We start from the raw sequence: 16267 nt of genomic DNA, 5'->3' as shown, positions 1-16267 counted from the left end.
TGACATTATCGCTATTCTTCACTGCCATAACGTCGCCTTTATTTTACTTGTGTTACCCCCTGATGATTTTTGTAAGTTTAGGGGAGACTTGGGAAGAGACCAGGCATAGAGGTAAAACTTTATCTTATCTAGTTACACATTTCACATGTTATTCTTGCTCCCTTCAGATCACTTTAAATCATTTCGGAAAGACGACTGGAAGTTCAGATATTCAAAGCAAAATCCGTATAACGCTTTGTTAACAGAGATCTCCCCTTCGTGAATTCGGCCAGCAGTAACTAGAACATAGAAAAAAAAGGCGTCACTGAGCCAATTGGGTAGAAAAAGCCGTAGAAATGTGGCGTAAATCTTTGTACTTTTCATTAATAGGTTCCATTACCTCGTTTATCTACTCAACCTCGATAATAAGCTTCAGTCAACTCCAGGCTCATAGACCTTGTTCCAGCTCTCTCCCTTATTACGGCCTGACCTCTAGTTTGCCCCGTCATTCTGAATCATGGCATGGCTGTTCGTGGCCCAAGGTTAATTGCCCTGTTGCATCTGAGGTCATCGTATCTGAAAAGCTGTGGAACGATGGAAATTTTTAGCATCTGCATTACCATCTGGTCATTAATATGTTCACAGTGAGCAGTGCCCTAACTCAGATCTTGTGTATTTTGTAACTCGCGATTGCAATATAAAGCGTATGATTTTTTTTTACCGAACGAAAGATTAATAGTTCCAACAAATCTCTACGGCCAGATGATTAAGCATTGCGCTACGGTTACTTGTGTGTGTGTGTGTGTGTGTGTGAAATGCTGTATGTTCTTTGTAGTTGATGAGTTAAGAGTTGTGTGGTTTGATGGTGTCTGGAAGTGAGTAAGTACAATGAGTCACTGAAGCACAGGTGTTAGGGAACAAGTGTGCTTAGAGAGAATTGTGTGTGTGTGTGTGTGTGTGTGTGTGTGTGTGTCGGCGTATCCGTCTCAGTAAACAGGTAGACTAATAAATGTACAGTATGACGTCATAATTAAGGTGGAAGGGTTTGTGGGGTGGAGAGATGCGATGTGATAACTGTAGTGGACCACATAGAGAGAGAGAGAGAGAGAGAGAGAGAGAGGGAGGGAGGGGGGGAGTGTATAGTAACATTAGGTATAAGCGAAGAAGCTGAAACATAAACAACATATAAGTAAAAATAATCAAAGGAAGACAATCAGAGTCGAGAGGAATTGAGAAGAGAGACTCACAGACAGAGAGACAGTGATGCAAGGCGGGAGTGAAGGTGAGTGAGGATACTGCGTGTGAAAAGAGCGTGAACGAGGAAGGTGAATGAAAGAGACGGTCCGGGTTAGTGAGGGGAGCGAAAATGTGGGACGGAGATAAAAGAAATTTGTGAGAGGCCAAGGAGCGGCATGAGAGAGAGAGAGAGAGAGGGAAAGAGAGAGAGAGAGAGAGAGAGAGAGAGAGAACGCGTCTGCAAGAAAATACATTCAGCCAGAGTTATACAAAACCATCTTAAAATATACAGAATTATTAGGATTTCCATAGAACACAAACCTTATTTTTCTTCGAGGTTGTTCAGCATTATTAAATTTAGAGTGTACGGTACATATATATCCATACTGTACAAAATCGTACACACATTCAATTTCACTTCTCTTGATTTCAGACCTTAACACTCATGGTACATACAGGAGAAATGGAGGAATAACATAATTACCTTTTAGAAATTGAATGCTATTATGTAATGGCCTAAACCGCTTCCATCATATTATAATCATATTTCTAAACATTCGGTGCAGAGGAGTACTCACCAAAGCAGGTCGCATCGTATTATGCTTGAGGGCTTTGGGCAAAACCTCTTTAAAAACAAAAATAAGTCAGTCAGGAAGAGTAGTTTGAAATGCCTTATGCTTAACATGGGTAACACTTGGATTAACGTTTGATTTTAGAATGTTTACACAGATAATATTTTTGGCCCATTTGCTGGCAGGTGCTCCTCTTGGACGTATCTAGGGTATGACAAGATCCGGAAGTTTGTGCAGTTTATCAGAGGTGTTTGTGCAGAAATACTTGGTGGGGTCTTAATTTATTTTCTGGGTTCCGGAGAGAGAGAGAGAGAGAGAGAGAGAGATTGAACACATGTGGAGTGAGTCAGACCCCACCGTAAAACTGAGAGTGAGTGAGCGAGGTTGTAAACTTCAGCTGAGAGAGAGAGAGGAGTGGGTTGAGGTAAATATAAAGAGTATGTAGTAGAGTCAAACGCAAGAGAGAGTAAGAACTATGACTTACTAGATAATTTATTTAAGAGTAAAGGATTCTAGCAAGGTACTCTCTCTCTCTCTCTCTCTCTCTCTCTCTCTCTCTCTCTCTCTCTCTCTCTCTCTCTCTCTCTCTCCACTCCAGTCACTGTGCAATAATTCACATGTTTCAGCTGTATAAGTCACATCGTAGAGCGTGAAAACTAATGAACGATACGTGTTTATTTACTTATTCCGTCTGGACTAGTATTTGAGGTTAAATATACAGTTCAGTAATTGGACACATTCACATTGGCATTTACTAAGAACTCGCATATGTCTTTTCGCTGGATTTTGTGTGTGTGTGTGTGTGTGTGTGTGTGTGTGTGTGTGTGTGTGTGTGTGTGTGTGTGCAGGCGGATCACAGGTGTTGGCTTAGGTGCATGTGTGTGGGTCACGTGTGTGTGTGGAGGTAAATCGCAGGTGTGTGTGTGTGTGTGTGTGTGGCGCATGCGCTTGCCCCTTTTATACGAGTCATTAAAAAGAAGCTGAGAGAGAGAGAGAGAGAGAGAGAGAGAGAGAGAGAGAGAGAGAGAGAACCCCCAGTTAGGTTACCCCCCTCAAGGCAGGTAACCTAGTACCAGGGCGAGCTTAATGACTCTTCCTCTCTTTTCACACACACACACACACACACACACACACACACACACACACACAGTTTTCATTCTCTTACAAACCTCGTAATCACTGGAAGTTTCTCTCTCTCTCTCTCTCTCTCTATCTATCTATCTATCTATCTATCTATCTATCTCTTTGTGGCACCCTTCTCCCCCTCATTAAATGCCGTGCCATATGTACCTTTTTAACGCTACTCTTCCCTCTCCCTACTTTTCCTGTCCATTTAAAGACACAGGGGACTTAGTAGGAGAGTAGAATAGGATATATACTTACAGTGGAACATTAAATGGTTGTAGTAGATCGTAGTTGTAGATAGAGATGTGTATATAGTGCGGATGGGGAGGCTTATGATAGTGGTAGTAGACCGTGTTACAGTAGGAATGGTACATAAAGTGAAACAGGAGGTGGTGGTAGTGGAAAGAGTTTTTGTGGGAGAGATAGTGAAACATAGACAGTAGAACTAAACATGGTGCTTGTAGATAATGGTGAAACAAGTTGGTGATGGTATTTTATTTTTTTTTTTTTATTTTTTTTTTTTCGTGTAATTATGGTGGACTATGTTAATCTTCATTCTTTTCTTGTCCTTCTGCCTACGGGTAACTTTACACTTCCTCTTCTGTCTTTCTTTCCATTATTCTTTCCTCTTCCTTCTGCCTGTGGGTGACTCTACACTTAGTGACAAGCCAAATGGTTTCCTGTACATCAGGAAACCATTTACTACGCAGGGTGGTGACCATATAACCAAATTTTGGCGCCTGGTGGTTTAGTGAGTAATTATTGCGCTCCAATCGGATTGAGCCGGTGAAGGTTTATATCCAAGGGGTGGTTGGGGTTGATTGCTCATGTAATACCACTCAGGGATGAGTGAGGCTGGTCACTCTCATCTTGAATGTCGGGACCAACTGCTTAGCCCCTGGCTCCTACGCTCCTCATGGGGCAACGTAGGATTGGATGATGATGATGATGTACCATTGATTCCTTTTTTATTTCATGTCCTCAGTTGTATTAGATTGTATTAGAGAGAGAGAGAGAATCGTCGTTGCGTTATTGATAACAAATTGGTAGCCGCAGTGGGTGAACGAGATAGGTAGGTGCAGTAGGTGAACACCAAAATGTGCGTGATTTTTTGCTACTTTGTAATGAAACGAAAATTTAAATTGAAAAATAAAAACAAATTATCGGGATCTGGTTTGGGTTTTTCGTTCTGTATTTTTAAATTTTCAGTAATTTTCTATTTTATCGCTTCCTCTTATTTACGTGTATATTCCTGTGTGTCTAGAATTTGTCTCTTGGCTTCTCCATATTCTTCTTTCTTCCTCATATCCCCTCTTATCTCTTCCATCCTTCCACATACACACCCTCTCTCACTACTGCTCCTAAAGCTTTCTCCCTCCCTCCGTCCTTCATCTTCCCGTTTCCCCTCTACTTCATCTTCCCTTTCTCCCTCCCTTTCCCCTATCGTCCCTTTCTTCCTCTCCTCCATGTTTCGCCTTCCTTCATCTTTGTACCACCTCTCACTTCCATCCTTCTCCTTCCCTCCCTCCCACCCTTTACTTATAACCCGTTCCTTACCTTCACCTCCTGACCTCTCCCTCCCCTCCCCTCCCCTCCCCTCTCCATCTCTCCAAACCTCTCCCCTCCCTATTCCTTGCTTCTGTTACCTAACCTACCAGCATCACACGTTGTCCCATACACTCATCACTTTACCACCCTTTTATCCTGGCCCTTCTTCTTTGTCGTCACGGGGGTCTCTCTCTCTCTCTCTCTCTCTCTCTCTCTCTCTCACACACACACACACACACACACACACACACACACACACACACACACACACACACACACAGACGACCCTTAACAAGCCCTTAACATTTTACGGCAAAGCAGATTTCCTTATTACGAACTTTGAACTCCTGTCAAGATGTTTTCCTGATTAGCAACCTGGACTTCGATTTTTTTTTTTTTTTTTTTTTTTTTTTTTTTTTTTTTTTTAATAGTTTCGGAGGAGAATCAGACAGCGTTTTAAAAAGTTCTGTCTGCGTGAAAGCTTGGAGTGAGGAAGGGATTAGGAATGTGATTGGGAAGGAAGGATGAGAATGGGAAGGATGAGTGGGAATGAGGCTGGAGATTTGTGTGTGTGTGTGTGTGAGAGAGAGAGAGAGAGAGAGAGAGAGTCTGGGCAGAGTGTTGTAGTAGGGCGTGGGGAGTGTAAATGAAGTTAGGAATGATGGAATGAGACCTGGAATGGGCGGGAATGAGTAGGAATGATGGTGTGGGAAGAAGAGATAAAAAAAAAATGCAGCTAGGAATGGTGGAATGAGACCAAGAATGAGTGTGAATTAGGGAATGGTAGTAAGGGAGGGAGGGATTGTGGGAATGAAGCTAGGAATGGGTAAATAGGGGGATGGAACTGGTGCTGCAGAAAGTAGTGTCGGGGAACGAAACAGTAGGGTATTTGAGGGAAACTTAATGAATATAATAGGGGAAAAAGAGTGAGTGAGCTAGAGTCATAGAATGTGTGGGGGAGAGAGAAATGGATAGGAAGGAAACAGTAAGGGTGTAGGAAGAAAAAGTATGTGATGATGTGTCATGTGGGGTGGAGGGAGGTGGATGGGATTGAGACAGTATGAGTGCAGGAAGGAGAAATTGCTGAAGATGAGTCATGAATTTTGTGAGGGTGGGGGGTAGAAAAATGAGTGGAAATGAGAATATGGGCATAGGTGGAAGAAATGGATTGTATATGAGTCGTGGATTGTGTAGGGGAAGGGGAAAAATGTAGTATAAGAGAAAGGGGGGAGGGAGAATTGGTTGCAATAGAATTAAGGAATATATGTGAGGGAAAGAAGAACGATGAGAATATGGGTGTAGGAGTGATGAATGGACGAGTAGTAAGTGGGGAGACTGTTGTGTTATTGGTAGATGATGGGTGGATGGGTAACTGGACATGATGAGTGTTAGAAATGTAAGAAGATGAATTATGAAATGTAAGTGAGGAAAGAATGAGTGGAAATGAGGCTATGGATGTAAGAGGGAGACGTGGATGAGTATAAAGAGTGGAAGGCGTGTGGAGGATAGAAAAATTGGGCGGGAGAGAGATGACTGTGGGTGTGTGAATGTGAAATGAGTAAAGATGAGTCATGCAATGTGTGTGAAGGAAAGACATACGGATAGAAAAGATACAGTATGAATTTAAGGGTGAGAAATGAGCAGAGTTGAGTCAAAGAATGCGTGTGGGGGTGAGGAAAATGGGTGGGAGTGAGACAGTAGGATACATGAATGGGTGTGGGATGAGTCATGAAATTGTTGTGGTGGTGGAGTGGATGGGTGGGATGACGTCAGGATGAGGGTGTTGGGTGGCGTAACGTAACGGTGTGAGGGTGGTGATGGAAGATGACAATGATGATGGTGGTGGTTGTAATGATGACTATGTTGATGATAATGATAGCTAAGTGGAAGAGTGAGTGTGCGAGTTTAGCCAATTAAGTTTAATTATGATTGCGGTTTGTGGTTAACGCTTTGCCTGCCAGTGTCTGCCCTAAGCTGAGTAAAATCGTCTGGGGATAACAAAAATGAGTTCAAGAAGACATCACCGTAGGAGAAGGTGCAGATGGAGACTTTTTCTAATTCCTTCACTACGAGTTTTCTAAGTTGAATAGGAGCGTCTGGCGAGAATGAAATTTTAATAAGTCGTCGTTGTGAAGTGGTGGTTTTATTGGCAGTGGTCTGGTTGTACATAAAAGTGAAGGGTGTTTGGTGAATCAGAGGAAGACAAGAATGAGGTGGAAAAATTGGAATAGTACATGGGAGAGTGTGTGTTTTGGAACGGTGGGAAGGAGTGGGATTGAGAGAGAGAGAGAGAGAGAGACTACTTGACCGTTTTCTTCATAACTTAAAGAAAATATGGCTGAACTTCGGAGATTTGTATCACCTGTGCTCTCTTTCTTCCTTTTCTCCTTCTCTTCGCTTTCCACTCACTCCTCCATCTTCCCCTTCCTCTGTTTCCTCCACCTCCCCTTCCCTCCTGACCTAACTAACTTACCCACTCTTTTATTTATTTATTTAGTTTCTCTTCCTTACGACTATCCTTCCGTCCTCTTCCGTTTTTTATTTCATTCCATCCTTCTATTTCTCCCCTCCTTGTTTTTAATTGTCCACGTTTCTCTCTCTCTCTCTCTCTCTCTCTCTCTCGCCCTTCATTCTCTTTTATTTTTCTTGCTTTTTCCTCATTCGACCCTCCTTTCGTGTCTGCCACTTTTCCTTCCTTCCTTTTTTCATGTTTTTTTTTTTTTTTTACTTCTTTGCTGTCTTTTCCTTCCCTTCCATTTTTCCTCCCTTCTCCTCTCACCTCATCTTCTTTCCCTCCTCTCTTTTCTTCCATCCTTCTGTCCATCCCTTCTTCATCGCACTTTCACTACCTTTCCTCTCGTCCTTACTCCTCATTTTCATTATATCTTTTTTATTCTTCCTCTTTCCTTCCTTGCCCATCTCTCTCTCTTCCTTCCTTACCCATCTCTTCCCCTTCCTTTTTACTCACCTCTTCCTTCCTTACTCACCTCTTCCTCTTCCTTCCTTACCCATCTCTTCCTCTTCCTTTCATTCCTTCCCGTCAGGCGCCGTCAGACAGGTAGGTATGCAAATTCTGCCGAGCAAACCCCAGTCATGGTGAATACCTGCCATACGAGACGATAGGATGTCTTGAGTGAGGCTGGGTGTGAGGCCGTGGCAAAGAGAGGGCTCTGGGGGGATGGAGGGAGCAGAGAGGGGGGGGGTGGAGGCACGGAGAGAAAGAATGGGTAGGGGGAAGGGCAGGGAGAAAGGGGGGCGCAGAGAGAGGGGGATGGAGGCAAGGAGAGAAAGACTTTTTTGGGGGGAGGGCAGGGAGAGTAGATAATAAGTTTAGTAACCTTTTCACCAGTGATTTTTTTTTTTACGCCAATGAACTGAACTTTACATACATCTTAGGGAAAAAAAAAAACATCTGACACTGAACACGCTCTGGCCAAATTATCCAGCTCGCAAAGTCTTGTAAACTTAATGGAGTTGTGTGGAGATATAAAAGAGACTATATATAAATAGGTTCAAGCAGAGAAAGTGTTTATTAAATAAGAGTAGGAGACAGAGAGGGCAGGAAGGGGGCGAGATTAAGAGAAATAGATAAAAGAAGATGGTGAGGCTTGGGCAGACTGTGTATAAATAGGGGTTGGAATGGAGAGGAACGTAGAGGGGAAGGACAGAGGTAAGGAAGATGTAGAATAGGCAGACAGGGAAGGAGCCAAAAGGGAGAGACAAGGGACTAAAGTAAGAGTAATATGATAGGGGAAGAGGCGAAGGGGGGTGTTGAGGAGGTAGAAGAGGGTGGACAGAAACAGTAAGAACATAAGTAACATTGGAAAGAAGTGCTTGAGAGGAATGATAGAATATAGAAGGGGAAGAGAAGAGACTGATAAACTTGTGAGAGTCTGAGAGGACAGGAAGATAGGAAAAAAGAGAGAGACAGAGAGCATTTAAAAGGTCGATGAAAGGGAGACTGTGTATAGTAGAGTTTGGGTAGAAGTGGGTTATGTAAGGAAGAGAGGGAGGGATGAAAGAGCTTAGTAAGGAAAGTATAGGGTTGGGATGATAAAGGTGATGGAGGAGAGAGGGAGAATGATGGAGGAGAGGGCTGGGCTGACTGGGGAGAAAGAGAGAGAGAGAGAGAGTGAGTGATGCTGGAAGAGAACAGTACAAGGTGTATCCTAAGTGAGAGAGAAAAGTGGAGAAACAGGGGGGGGGGGAGCGATCGAGAGGACAAGACCGGTCTCCATAGAAGGACCCATCATTATCATCATTACCTGCAGTCAGCAATTAGTAGGTGGGAGGGAACAGATGATGAGAGGTAGGAACGCGCTTAATTGTACCGGGCCAAGGTGCGAGCGAGACTCACCTGCCAGGAGAGTATCGCCTGTGTGTGTGTGTGTGTGTGTGTGTGTGTGCGTGTGTGTGTATGTGCGGGCTGGGGTGGGCTTGAGGACTGTACCACCCTCAGTTGTGCCTAGTCCGCTGTGGTGTACGCCCGTCGTTCGTGTGTTCCCCTCCTTCCATCATACTTCGCGAACACCTTTTCCCTCGCGATACACCTGTGGTACGGAGAGTTGTATTCACACTTGTAGTCCCGGTGTTGGAATCTGACACCTCGTACCTCGTGGCTCGGTTGAGAAATCTCCCTGTTCGGTAAATTATTCAGAGGCAATGCTGCGTTATGCCTGATGTGCATTGGGTATTTTTTTCTGTCGTATGTGTGATAGTGACTTGAGGAAAACACAGCTGACATGGTAAATAAAGGCGTTGATAAGTTCGACAGTGGCAGGGTTATGTCCATGGCGTGATGAGACAAGGTGTCATGGTGGGTGGGTAAAAAAACAAATTCCCTGTGATTATCCTGGAGAAAAACATAATTGGAAAAATGTCATGTGAACATAGTGGACAAAGTATCTGTGAACAGTGATTTACTAGATGTACTTAGGTTTAACAGGTGGGATAAAGTGGTTAACCCCTTCACTACGAAATGTCTTTGGAACTGAATAAAAACATGTAATGGTAGCAGAAACAAAATCAAACAAGGTTTATCATGTGGTTAAAGTGTTACTCCATGCTGCTTTTATCACCTTCACAACAAAACGTCTCCCCGGAGCTAAATAAAATCCTCTGGCAGGAACGGAAGATATAACAGAAAATCGTATTGAAGGGATTAATCACTTTTTTTTTTTTTTTTAAGATTTCCCCAATTTATTGATTAGTTCATTTGAACTGTCAGGGTGGAGAGAATGAAAAATAAATGGAAGTAGTTATAAAACGACTTCTGCCATTTGCTAGTATGCTCTTGTGGTTGGACTGCAAAGGTAAGATCAGTGCTTAATCCTGTCTAACTATTCATCCTTGTTATTGATTAATTAGTAAAATTATGTAGTCATGGTGATTGGTTTCATAGATGGGAGAGAATAGCGCCTTGTTGGTTGGACTACGAAGACGGGTCAGTGGTTAATCCTGGTTTACTACACGTCCGCGTTATTGGTTAATCGTATCAGTACCGTGATATGTTAATTTAGCTCATTCTTGCTACCTCCAGACGGCATTGGTGAGAGAGAAAGAGAGAGAGAGAGAGATCTTATTGAGGAGGTAGGTAGGGAATATATCTAACCTCTCCAGTTCGAAAAGTATCCTTAAGCTAAATATTCGTCAGGAAGCAGCAGGACTATATAAAGAAAAATGTCATTATGTTGAAGAGGTGACTGGTTAACTGCAATAATTGTAAGTGGAAGGAAAGAACAAGAAAAATTAACAGAAATCCGTAACATTAATCCTATCTGGGGTAAGCAGATAGGATTACTAACTGGTTGTAGAGGAGCTGGTTAATCCTAATTGCCCATAACCACCGTACTAGTTAACTGGTGAAAGAAGTTGTGTGTGTGTGTGTGTGTGTGTGTGTGTGTGTGTAGGAGGATAGAAAAGAAATCCGAAATTGTAATCGTATCTGGGTTATGCACACTTAAGAGGATGTCTGGTTAATCTTGGTTGCTCACATCTGCTTTACTGGTTAATCTGGAGTATGTGTGTGTGTGTGTGTAGAGGGGCAGAATTGGATAAAACTCCTTACTTTACATCTCCCAGGTATGGTCGCTCTTGTATATCTGGCTACACAGTACTGGTTAATCATCTCTTCATGCACCTGATAGGTTAATTGGTGCCAAGGGTCATCCAGGACAACCGCGTCACCTTGATCATGAGTACCTTCAGCACCAGTCAGTCCTATTTTAACCCCTTCAGCACGAGAGACCGCCGCCAGAGTAAAATTTGTCAGTTAGTTGCAAGAATATATATCAGAAAGCCGTCATTGTATTGAAGGGGTCAGTTCAGGTTGTCTCTTCCCTTCACCACGAAAGGTCTCCCATAAGCTGATTACACAGGCGTGGAAACCTCAGAAAACACAAAAATCGTAATGAAGGGATGGAAACAGAACGCACAAAACTTAAAATTTTATCTGGCCTTAATTTGTGAAACCCCGGATGAGAGTGAAAGCGTGTTTGACATCTGGACCTCGCTGGTAGCAGGGCCTCGTATTGTGTAAGCATACTAACAATATCTAAAGGCCAACTGCTGCCCCATTAATAGTCATCAGAAGTTAAGGGGAGGCATACACAATCGCACATTATTTTTCCTTCTATTTTCCCAACTTCAGCAAGATGACACAATTATCTCAGGTTACTACTAGATGATCTTATAGCCACTTTTTTTTTTTTTTTTCCAACCCCACCAAGATGCCAATTTCCCCGTTAATCAGGTAGTGAATGATCATATTCAGTTTAAGGAGGGCCAGTAGCTGTGAAGGGGTTAATGAAGTATACAGCCAGTCCCCCTTGTATGAAATGTATCCTTTACTCCTATGATATTAAGTAATTCTTTATCACCAGGCGATCTTTTTTCAGAGAGAGAGAGAGAAAGAGAGAGAGAGTTTCCAATTGGAGGGGTTGGATGTAGCCTTCAGTAACCTTTTGACTACTAGAAGGTCCTTAATTGAATAAAATCGTCTGGTAGAAGCAAGAATGAAATAAGACGCAGGGACCCGTGTAGAAAGGGGTTGAGAAAGCGATGATGTGTCCTGTTGAGGTGACGGTGATGTGTCGTATGTGTTTGGGAAGCGGCGTATCTCTCTCACCGTAATTGATACCACCACATCCGCTGGGTCAACGCTTAAGGGTCAGAGTGCCACCGCCTTAACACGTGATTATCACCCATCGTGTCACCAGTACACATGCATCACCGCGGGGAATCCAAATATAAGTGTTGTTTTTTGTTTTTTCTCGTGAGATTTTTTTTTTTCTTTGTACCAGTAGGATGTGAGGTGTTCTGGTGTAACTCTTTTGCTTTTCGACATGTTAACCACTTCATTTCGGTGACATTATACTCCAGTCACTTTAACCTGGCCTAAAATTTCCAGCCAGTGCAACAATACATTAACATTAGTGTATGGTGCAAGTCAAGATGTGTTATGGAAGGGATGTAGAGCCGCATCATTGTCTTTTCTGCTACAGAGCTGCGTGTGATAAGCCATGAAAGGACGAAAATCTGGACCAAGTTAAGGTAAAAGGAGTATAGTTTTTTCCGCCAGACGATTTTGTTAAGTTCTCAGAGAGTTTTCGAACTGGAGAAGTTACGTACAGCCTTCGTTAACCCAGTTACGGCTAGAGGTTTGCCCACAGTTGCAGAAACTCGTCTGGTGATAGCAACCATAAATGAGCAATATACCTCATCAGATTGGAGGGATTAGGTTTTTTACTGAGGCTACACAACACCTTCACCACGAGACGCCTCCTCTAAGCTGAATACTGTCATGTGGCGGCGGCAGCAAGAACAGAATGTGAAAAACGTTATCTAATCCCATTCTAACTCCCTTACTATGTGCGTCTAAGGCCCATATTCTCGCCGGGTAAGGAGGTTCCCTGGCATTTCTTTCTTAGCGATTTATTTATTTTTGGATTGGACTAGTTAATACCTTTTTGTAGTTGATTATGCAGAGTATGGCAATGCTTGAAGGATTTACATAACCCACAATAGGACAGTAAGGTTTAATAGGCAAAATAAATCGTATAGGAAGAGGTGTTAGGGAGCTTAATCGTCGAGAATACGTGGCCAGGTTCTCGTCACAACAGATGAACAAAATCGTCTGGTGGTAGCAAGGACGAGACAAAAAAAGGTCATCGTATTAAAGGGGTTAATGAAAAGAGACTGCCACTTGGTTCTAATTACCTACCTAACCACATCCATCCATCTAATGACGTGTTATTAAATGTATTCGTTTTAGGTCCAGACGATTTTATTCAGTGTGGGAGAGTAAGCGAGAAGAAGAGGGTTAATGAAGGCTATATCCATCCCCGAATTCATATTTTCTCATCTGAATAAAATTGTTAGGAGGTAGAATAATAACCAAAAATATGTCACCAGGTCTTGAGATAGGAACAATATAACAAAAAGAACATATCGGATCTTGAGATAGGAAGAATATAACGAAAAAATACGTAATCAGATACTGAGATAGAAAATAACGAAAAATGCGTCATCATATCTCTAGATGGAAAGAATATAACGAAATGTAAATCGCTGGATCTTGAGATAAAAAGAATTTAACAAAAATGATCATCGGATCTTGAGATAAAAAGAATATAACGAAAAGATACGTGTTTGGATCTTGAGATAGAACATTACGAAAAATACTTCATTGAATCTTGAGATGGGGAGAATATAACGATAAATACATAATACGAATTTGAGATACGGAGAATATATCGGAAAATATTTCCTCGGACATCGATAGAAAAAATATAACGAAAAAATACGTCTTTGGGTCTTGCAATAGGAATAGTATAACAAAACATCTTTAGATAGAAATAGTATAACGAAGAATACGTTTTAGGATCTTGATAGAAAGAATATAACAAAAAATACATTATTGGATCTTGACAGAAAGAGTATAACGAATAAAGTATCATAGGATTAAGTGAGTTAACTACGTCCTTGGCATAAATGGATAATAGACGATGTAATTAGTATAATTATCTAAGACGCTTTAGCTCCTTTTGTTGCTGTTGTTTATTGTGACCCCGGAGGAAATTTGATCGTGTGTGTGTGTGTGTGTGTGTGTGTGTGGAACGTACAGTAAATATGCGCCTGTGTGTAGATCAGATGTGCTTTATGTGTATGTATATATTTGTTCGCAGTGTATCGTATGGAACTAGTGTGTGTGTGTGTGTGTGTGTGTGTGAAGATCAATTGTGTATTTTTAACTCGTGTGCATATGAACACTAGGATGAAAGAGGCAGCTGGTAACATCCCTGCGTGGCCTGTCCTGGTTTTAGATGTTACTTAAGTAGTTTCCTGCGTGAGGCCAGTGTTGTGGAGAGGATGAAGTGAGTCACAGGGTGGATGAGAGAGAGAGAGAGAGAGGTGGTGACGGTATTGAGGAGATTTTGTCACTTGAAATATAAAAACGTTGAGAAAAGAATGAGTCAAGAGTATTATAATTTGACGATAACCTTTTACCATATTTTACTCGTTATCCACCGCAATACGACGATGTATTTTTTGGGTATTCTTGCTGCTGCCAACGACTTATTTTTATGCAGGTTAGGAGAGCAACCAATTCGTGGGGAGATCAGTGAATGTTACGCCTAATCCTCCAGTTCGCAGCGCCTTTCGAGAGCTGAATGAAATTGTCTGGTAGTAACAAGGATAGAATGCTGGATACACCCCTAGTAGTGAAGGAGTTATCGATAAAAATAGCGGTAGACGTTGAGTTGAGGATGGATACCTGGTAAGCTGATAATGCCACGAATTGTATCAGGGTTGGCTTCTTGTTTCTCTGTGGGCAAAGAAGAAGTGACGATAAAGCGACCGAACTGAGGGTGTGTTGAAAAAGTTTAGGAGATAGAAAGGTGCTGATTCTACGAGCACTAACGCTGGCTGGGGCGAGATTATTTAGAGATTGTGGTGAAATGAAATACGGATGGGAAAAGAATTGTTTGGACAGGTGCTATTTCGTTTGATTACGTGGGTACGCTGTGCGTTGTAAGCGTTCTTTGTGTGTGTGTGTGTGTGTGTGTGTGTGTGTGTGTGTGTGTGTGTGTGTGTCAGAGAGAGAGAGAGAGAGCTCGCCCGGTGAAGTACCCATGAGCCCTTCCTTTATGCCATTCGTAAGGGTCAAGACCTGGGGATATATAACAGGCCATCAGTCCCCAGAGAGAGAGAGAAAGAGGGAGAGAGAGAGAGAGAGAGAGAGGAGATTCTTGTACGTTATATCTACTATCAGACTTTTAGCCTGTATGTTTTTAGAGGAGTACCAATAGAAAATATGACTTTTTAAACTTTCTGTACGTATTTTGAATTTAAAGTATGTTTAAATGTGTGTGTGTGTGTGTGTGTGTGTGTGTGTGTGTGTGTGTGTGTGAGAGAGAGAGAGAGAGAGAGAGAGGAAGGACCACTCTACTCCAGGCTTCATAAGTGCCCTCTTTAATCACAAGATCCGGGAAATGAGATGGTTTTAAGTCTGTAACCCTTTCCCCTTCTCTTTCTCCTTCCTTCATCCTTTCATCTCCTCTTCCTCCCTTCCCCTTTCTATCTCTGCTTTTGTCGTCCACTTCCCCTGCTCGTTTTTTGTTTCCTGTCGCTTCTTTCTTCTCATTTCTCCCTCTCTCTTTACCTCCTTTCTTCTCCTCTTCATCTCTCCTCTCTCCCTCCCTCCTTTTTCCCTCTTCTTTCTTTCCCTGTGTTTTATTTCCTTTCTTTCTTGATTTTCTTCTTGTTCCCTTCTTTACCTCCTAGAAAGTACCTTAAGATCTATGTGGTCCTTTGAATTCAAGGAAACTCTCTCTCTCTCTCTCTCTCTCTCTCTCTCTCTCTCTCTCACACACACACACACACACACACACACACACACACACACACACCAAAGTGCCCCCCATACCCCCATGTACACCCTTGAATATACACACGTCACTACCTGTATGTATAAAAGGACATTACGTATGCTAGGCTGAGTATGACACTGGTGATCCTCATGACATATTGATGGCGGTGGCAGTATGGGAGTGGTGGTGGGGGGAGAAGGGAGGGGAGGAATAAAGAAGATGAGAGAGAGAGAGAGAGAGAAGTTGGATGGGGGAGAAGAGGAAGAAAGGTTGAGGATATTGAGAATGAGAGGATAGAAAGAGGAAGAAAAAAAAGGGTGAGGAGAATAAGAATGGAGAGTGGAAGAAATCGGATGAGTGAGCAAATAAAGGAAAGGTATAATTAGTTAAAAGAGGGGAAGAACAGATGGATAGAGGTGGGAGTGGTTTATTGTGTGTGTGTGTGTGTGTGTTTGCGTGAGAGAGAGAGAGAGAGAGATGGAAAAATATAAGTGAGGGAGAGAAGAACAAGAGAGCCAGTAGGAGGAGCGGACAGAAAATAGTATGAGAGTGAGGGGTGGTGGCAGTAGTGGTGATGTGGGGTGGGTGATGAGGTAGCGGAGGGGGAGATAGAATGGTGATGAGGATGATGCTGATGGAGATAGGGTGGGTGATGGAGAGGAGGGTGGAGAGACAGATGATGATGATAGCTTTGGTGGGTAAACAGATGATGACAATAACTTTGGTTTGGATTGAGTTGACGATATTGATGGTGATGATGGCTGTTGTTGGGACTGGGGAAACAAGAGATGATGATAATGATGGTTAATGTAGAGAGAAATCTGGCAGCGGGGGAAAAAAAAAATGAGGATGATATTGGTTATAATCTTGAGAATTTTAACAGTGTCCTTGAAGATTGTAAGAACGATTTCAGTAGTGATACGGATGATGCTGAGG

The sequence above is a fragment of the Coenobita brevimanus genome, chromosome 110 (assembly GCF_032717465.1).
Source record: "Coenobita brevimanus isolate Jiangsu-jjx chromosome 110, ASM3271746v2, whole genome shotgun sequence".
NCBI lineage: Eukaryota > Metazoa > Arthropoda > Malacostraca > Decapoda > Coenobitidae > Coenobita > Coenobita brevimanus.
Note: the sequence above shows the minus strand (reverse complement) of the source record.